This window comes from Bufo bufo, chromosome 2 (genome assembly GCF_905171765.1).
Source record: "Bufo bufo chromosome 2, aBufBuf1.1, whole genome shotgun sequence".
Lineage (NCBI taxonomy): Eukaryota > Metazoa > Chordata > Amphibia > Anura > Bufonidae > Bufo > Bufo bufo.
Window position 1 is genome coordinate 311052906 of NC_053390.1, and position 7416 is coordinate 311060321.

Consider the following 7416-nt stretch of genomic DNA (forward strand, 5'->3'; position numbering starts at 1 on the left):
ATACTACATATCACCAGCATCTTTCTGTATGAAGCCATCCAATGCACACTTGTACTTTTAGAGCTTTTTTTTCTTACTGTAGCTTGTAAAGTAAAATGTTTGAAATATAGGTCATATAGTACAATATGGTTAAGGACGCTTTGTCACCAGGATCAACCCTATTAAACCAGACATACTGCCTGGTAGGGCTCAGCATGCCGATTAAAACTATACCTTTCTTTCGTCTGTATGATAAACAACGTTTTTATCCATACGCAAATGAGAAGTTCCAGCACGAGGAGGCAGGGCTGAATCCTTTGAGCACTACTTTGAAACTTCCCCTGTGCTCTGCACATTCCCCCCTCCCCTTGATTGATAAAGATAGACTGTCACGGCCCTTGTGTCAAGGCTTATGTTGTGTGCGCCGTGACACGGTTGCCATGCATGCTGTTGATGTTGTTGCATGTGTGTGCGCTTTCCCTTTAAGGCTTTTCCTTACTTCCTGGTGTGCTCGGGGTTAAGGTGTGTACTTGGGTGAGCTGGGTGTGGTCTCTTGTGTCTTTATATTTTGTTGCTGTAAGACTGAGATCAGTTGGATGCCTGCCTTTGTTGGAGTAGGACCTTGCTCCTAGCTCTTTGTCATCTGAGGGCCATCCTAGTTGTCATCAATGTCATCCCAGTGTCCCCTTCCCTTCCTATCCATATTTGTTTGGAGTGGATTATGTTCTGGGTGTTTGTCTGTCTAGTTTGGTGTTACATGTCTTGTGGTGTTTGGTGTCCAGCATGTTTGCTAGACATTCCCCTGTCTCACGTTGTATCCTCCGGAAGGGGGTCTCTGGTTCCCCGGAGGGGGAACCAATTGTCCGTACGCAGCTATGTGTGTCCTGGATACCTGTGTGGTTGTTGTATGTGCTGTGTCCTTAATGTGTGTGGACATCAGCACTTGTTTCCAGTCAGTGTGCCTGTGGCAGGTAAGTGTGTTGTATTCGTCGCTTACCTGCCAATTCCATATGCTGTATTCGGTCTCCTTTCATTGCAGCTTGGCCGGTGGAGACTACTGTTCGTGCGTGTTTTGGAGGAACAGGTCAGCTTTACCCTGCTCCTAGTCGAGGGATTTCTTGAGGGCTAGTAGGGCACTAAGGTTCCGGAGTATGAGCCCTCCTACCAACTGGCTTGGCTCATATGGTTAGGAGTCAGGGTCAGAATTAGGGATGCTGTAGGACAGGGGTGGGGAACCTTTTTTCTGCCAAGGGCCATTTGGATTTTTGTAACATCATTCGGGGGCCATACAAAATGATCAACTTAAAAATTAGCCTGTTATTATTTGGTCAAACATTTTTTTTGTATAATCTTTATTTATATACTCAATTTTTACAAATAAAGAACAGCACCCTGCATCACTGGACCCCTTTACATTACACAGCACCCTGCATCACTGGACCCCTTTACATTACACAGCGCCCTGCATCACTGGACCCCTTTACATTACACAGCACCCTGCATCACTGGACCCCTTTACATTACACAGCGCCCTGCATCACTGGACCCTTTACAATAGACAGCACCCTGCATCACTGGACCCCTTTACATTACACAGCACCCTGTACCTCTGGACCCCTTTACATTACACAGCGCCCTGCATCACTGGACCCTTTACAATACACAGCACCCTGCATCACTGGACCCCTTTACATTACACAGCACCCTGCACTGTGCAGGACATTAATACATGAGTTACCATGACCATTGACCGATGCAGGACATTTACCTAGGGTTGCCACCTGTACGGGATTGACCCGGACTGTACAGGGTTTGAATCATGTGTCCGGGTCTCCTTCCGCCTTCAACCCGGACACATGATTCAAACTGTACTGTGGCTTAGCTGGTGGAGGAACACTAGTAGTTAAAGTTGGTAGGGGAAAGTTCTTATCCTTATACAGCAGTTCGGACAATTTAATCTGAGCCCCAATGTCCTCTTCTATACAAATACACTGAGTAATGTAATTGCCGGGATCAGCAGCACAAGGATTACTCTGCAGGGACTATTTGATGGTTTTCGGGCTCAGGCGGAGTAATCCTTGTGCAGAGGTTCTCAGTAATTAGATTACTCAGCCAGGGTATCTGTATAGAAGAGGACGTGGGGAGATTAGATTGTCGGGACTCAGAACTGCTGAATAAAGATAAGAACTTTCCCCTAATGACATTGTGATTTTTTTTTAATATGCAGCATGGGGGGAGGGGGTAAATGTCCTGCACTGGTCATGGTAACTTATGTATTAATGTCCTGTGCACTGTGCAGGACATTTACCCCCCTCCCCCCGCCGCTATGCTGCATATTAAAAAAATTTGCTGTATTTCATGATGCTGTCTGGCTGCCTTACTTGCTGCTGGAAATGGTTCCTCGTCGGTGGCGCTGGCTCGTCCTCTCTATGCTCCTCCCATCAGTGTCATCCCAGCCAGCATGAATGGTGATCCCCGCCCGGCGGCGTGACGTCACTCACGGCGGGCGGGGCTGTAAACCTAGGGAAGCATCTTAGCTGCAGTGCAATAGCTGGAGGCTGGCGCCGGCTAACAGGGGAGTGCCGCAGGAGCAGAGTAAATGCTATTGGCTGGCGCCGGCTAACAGGGGCGGGCCGCAGGAGCAGAGTAAATGTATTGCTAAACACACGGACAATGAGTGAATGATCGCCATGATCATCCATTCATTGTCAGTGTGTTTAGCAATACATTTACTCCGCTCCATAGTGACAATCGGCGGCGGTGTTTTACAATCGCATGGGGGGCCGGATTGAATGACTTCGCGGGCCGCAAGCGGCCCGCGGGCCGCAGGTTCCCCACCCCTGCTGTAGGAGGTTACCTGCTCCCTTATTCCTCCTCCTGGCCTTGTTGCTTCCCTGTTGCCTCCTCATTGTACGGTGGGGAGTTTCCCCCACTTCCCACCGTGACAGACATGCTGAGGGCAGAGCCCTGTCCAAGAGCTGTGTGCTAGCAAGTAAATATCATATACACCATGTACTGTAGATTCACCACACTGAGATCTGCTCAGAAAGCTAATCTACATATTACTACTTTATTCACAGGTAGAATATACAATTAGAAAGACACCATGAACCATGTCATAGTGACATGTCAAAAGTTTTGATTGGTGGGGCTCTGGGTGCTGAGACTGCCACTGATTGCTGAAACAAAAGGGCGGGGGGTGCTAAGCTGAGTGCTGTGCCCATTGGCCTTGTACAGGTTCTTAGAAAGTACAGTACATCAGGTCATAGACGGCTCTGCTCACATATTTGAGGACAGCCGTTCAAAATCGATCAGAGCTGAAGAAGCAAAGCACTCAGATGACTTCTGAAACTACAGGTACACTTTGAAAAAGGTTTTCCAGGACTTAGATACTGATGCCCTATCCTCAGTATAGGTGATCAATATCAGATTGGTGGGGGTCAGACAGCCCGCATCCACAACAATTAGCTGTTTCGGGCAACTGCCACTGCAGTGGCCCAGCATGGACTCTACAAAGTGGATGGAACCTGCTGCTTCACAGTATAGTTTCTGGCGCCGGCAGAAAGCAGATCTATTGTTGTACCAGGTGTTGGTCTCAGGTTGCCCCTGCTACTGAGAATGTTAGTCCACCACTGAATACAGAAGAAAGTGGACCAGTAGAAGAAACAGCAGGAGGCAACACCAAAGAGGAAACTGTAATGCACATAAGAAAAACTATATTTTATTGCATGTATTTTTAGAATACCAGCAGACTGCCTCTTTCTTAAATCGGCAAAATTGATTCTTAGTCTTTCTTTTTTAAAGAAGACCTGTCACCTCTTCTGGCTGATCTATGTTTTATATATTTTATATATCTATTTCCATTCCCAATGCAATAACAATTCTGGAGCATTTTTTCTTATAACTATGTTGTGCCATTCCTCTATAATTCCTGGTAGAGGTTTATGAATAAGGGTACAATGGGGTGTTATCATTTGGTTGTGTGTCCCTGCACTGTCTTGTAACATTGCAGGTGGATGGTCACAACCATACGGCAGGTGGAGCATTTGCAGTTCTTTACTGAATATAATACACCTTCAATCCAGTGCTTGTACTATATCGCGCTGCTCCCCTCTTGCAATCCAATCCTGTGTTATGGGGGTGGTACAAAGCTTGTGGTCTGGCTCTGTAATGTGACTTCAGCTTGCAGTCTTCTACACAGTTCTTTCTCTCTGAATTGAGCAGGACACATTTACTGGCTATCTTTCCTTCAGAAAAATGAAGTTGTAATATATGCAAATGAGCCTAGGAGAGGCTCAGCTCTCTCTGCAACTGCTGCACCCTCTTCACTTTGATTGACAGGACTAGGTGTGATGATTTTTTCACTGCTTGCCCCTCTCAATCAAAGTGCAGCGGGCAGAGCAGTTGCAGAGAGAACTGAGCCTCTAGGTACTGTATAACAGCAATGCCCCCGTTGCTCCTAGAAGCTCATTTTCATATATTAAAATATAATTTTTCTCAGCAATGGGGCCACTTATGAACATGGGATGTCTTCAGCTGCCAGGTGCACATGTATACTGTTCATTAGTGAAATAGCTGGGGCTGTGTTAGGATATATTTTCTATGAAGGGGAGGAAGACAGGAAAAGGGATTTACAAGAGTTGATTGCAATGCATTCTTAGGAGTATGTCCAAACGAAGAAAATGTCCAGCACAGGAAATATAATCACAATGCTTTATTGTAGGAATAATTAAAATTCCATCTCCACAAATTCCGGTGTATCTTATGGCCAACGCGTTTGGAACTGAAGGCTCTTAATCAAGGCATATATATTATGTGAAGACGCCAGATTTAAATGTGGGAGGTGCACCATGGACAAATCATGAGCAAGCACTAATTATACATCCTGTGAATTTATCCCGATGGTGTTACTTCAATTATGTCTAATTAACCCTTGCACAGCACTATCCACATCCACAGAAGGCGTCTCCACGATATCACAATATCAAAAGATGCAAAGTCAAAATAAAATACAGTGCAATGGAAAAGCTACACATACACATATCTATATTTAGTGCGTAAGAATCACTATTAACTAATACGCCTGACAGCACATGGAGAGACTTATACCATCCATATGATCACCTTGTTTTAATAAAAACACTCTGGTGTCAGTGGGTTCCAATCATTCCCTTGGCTGCAACCTGAGCAGGGTATACCCATATCCACATTAGAGCTACAATCTCTGGCCCTTGACATACATTGGGCGTACTAACTTAAAACTGGCCTACAGCATGGCTAACCTGATCCCTAAGGCTGCGGTAACGCTCCAGTACTGGAGCAAGTTACATTTGACCACATAACTGCAACTCAAAGGATACATGCTCGGAAATGTATGGTAGAGCAAAGATACCCCCAAGTATTACCCTCAGAGTAAGATGACAGCAATATGATGATACAAAGCTTCTGTGCGTTAATAATGCAGCATGAATTTTTACCCAGCAGGTGCAACGGTATTGCATTTGAAAACCAATATGCTTCACGATTATGAAGCATTTCCCGTATATTACCTCCTCTTGATGGTCTTTTTATTTTTTCTATACCAATTACTCTGAAATCTGCAGTTGTCCCCCTATGTTTTTGTAAAAAATGCCTGGAACCATTGGACACATTTCTATTCTGTTTTGGATTGGTTATGTCATTTAAATTTTCCAAGACCCGTATATTTAGGCGTCAGATGGTACAGCCTATGTAACTCGTATTCAATTTTTTGCAAAAGATCATATAAACTACATTTGTAGTGTTGCAATTAGTACATTAACACTACAACACTACTGGACAGTTGGTGCTGGCATAAATTCAACAACTTCACCTTGTTCTTAGGAGAAGCAGGTATATGATTGTCACATGGGACAGCTGCTGCCCACCCACAGAAAGTGAAGAGACCAGAGCTACAAATGAGTAAAAAAGCTAAAAAGGGTGAGAATTACACTGGATTCATATACAAATTATTATGCAAATGATAGTTTTCTCTGATTTTCTTAAATGATTGATGAACAAATAACAGCCAGTATAATTTTCAAGACATCAAATGTTAGAGTAAAAAAACTAATTTTAGGCATTGCATCTGATGCTTTTTGACAGCAGAGAGATCCTTTTCCTTTCCCATATTGCTTGAAATCTATGGCCTGATTAATAATGTGGAATGTCCTTCTTAAGTAGTTTTCCTTTAATTGGGCTCACCTGGCAAACTAATTATATCTCAGATGTTTGAGATTGATTTCAGTGATCCAAAGAGCCCTGAGACACACTACCATCCATGAGTTTAATTGAAAAACAAAAAAATTGCATCTCTATGACACTTAAATACAATTAGCATTATAATTTGGAATGCGGTGTTGTTATCATCAGATGCCTCATAGTAAATTAGGCACATCTCTGTCCTGTCATGCCCCAGATACTGAAGTCTATGCCAGCTACAGGCTGGCGTAGACTTCAGCAATAATTTAGGTCACTTTTTGGCAAAAGTCCTAGTTAATCCGTTGGGCGGAGCAACACCTCACCCCCTCCCGCTAAGCTCCACCCTAAGTGAAGAGAAGTTTAAAGGGGGTCTTTGAGAATTAAGAAAATGAAAATACTTAAATATCACTTTATTATAAATATATTTCAAAATACCTTTCATTAGTTATAATGGCTTATTTTGTCTATGGAGCAATCATTAGGAGAAATAAAATAGCCACCGTCCTATTAGTACACACAAAACCTGTCCTGCACGCGATTATGAGGGCGGCCATCTTGCCTTAGCTGTTGATAACAGCTTTTAGAGATATGCCTTACGGCAGCCACCATGGGCCATTTACATAATGGAAAGGAGGGGGGCTCACTGTTTTTTATGGGAGAGTTTTCTAGGCATGCTCTGTGACCTGTGCAGAGGTCATTGTACAAAGAAGATAGCTAACATATGATGACCATAACCTATTATGAATGGTTGATGCGGTCTTATCTATATATAGAGGTGTCTGTCATTGTAATACTGCTTTTGATGATAAAGATGAAAAGTGATCTCACCAGACTTATGCCTGCCGCATTTACACACACCAAGGAGAAGCTGATTGTCGGGAAGGAAGCGTTCCTTCACGACAATTGGCTGCTCGTTCAGTGGAGGTGAAGCGCTCCATTTACATGCAGTGATCACCTCCACAGTATGAAGACCTTGTCCTCATACAGCTACATTGTTTTTGGGAAGCAGATCACTGTTTAGACAACATGATTTGCTGCCCAGAAATGATCATTTGGGTTCCTGCACGAATGACAGGATCACACTATGAACAAGCATTTTGCTAGTTTATCGGGTGATTGGTGGCACCTTCAGATGGGCAGATTGTCAGGAAAGAGCATTTGCAGGAATGTTCGTTCCCAATAATTTACCTGTGTAAATCCACCTTTAGGGCTCATGCA

General features: G+C 43.9%; 1 long non-coding RNA gene across 1 annotated transcript; it reads left to right on the plus strand.

Annotated features, from left to right (window-relative positions):
- The first annotated feature begins 324 nt into the window (after nt 1-324).
- On the plus strand, nt 325-3060 carry LOC120991485. Its single transcript, XR_005776685.1, has 3 exons — nt 325-367; nt 933-935; nt 2938-3060. It is a non-coding gene; the product is annotated as an uncharacterized LOC120991485 (long non-coding RNA).
- Nucleotides 3061-7416: the final 4356 nt, after the last annotated feature.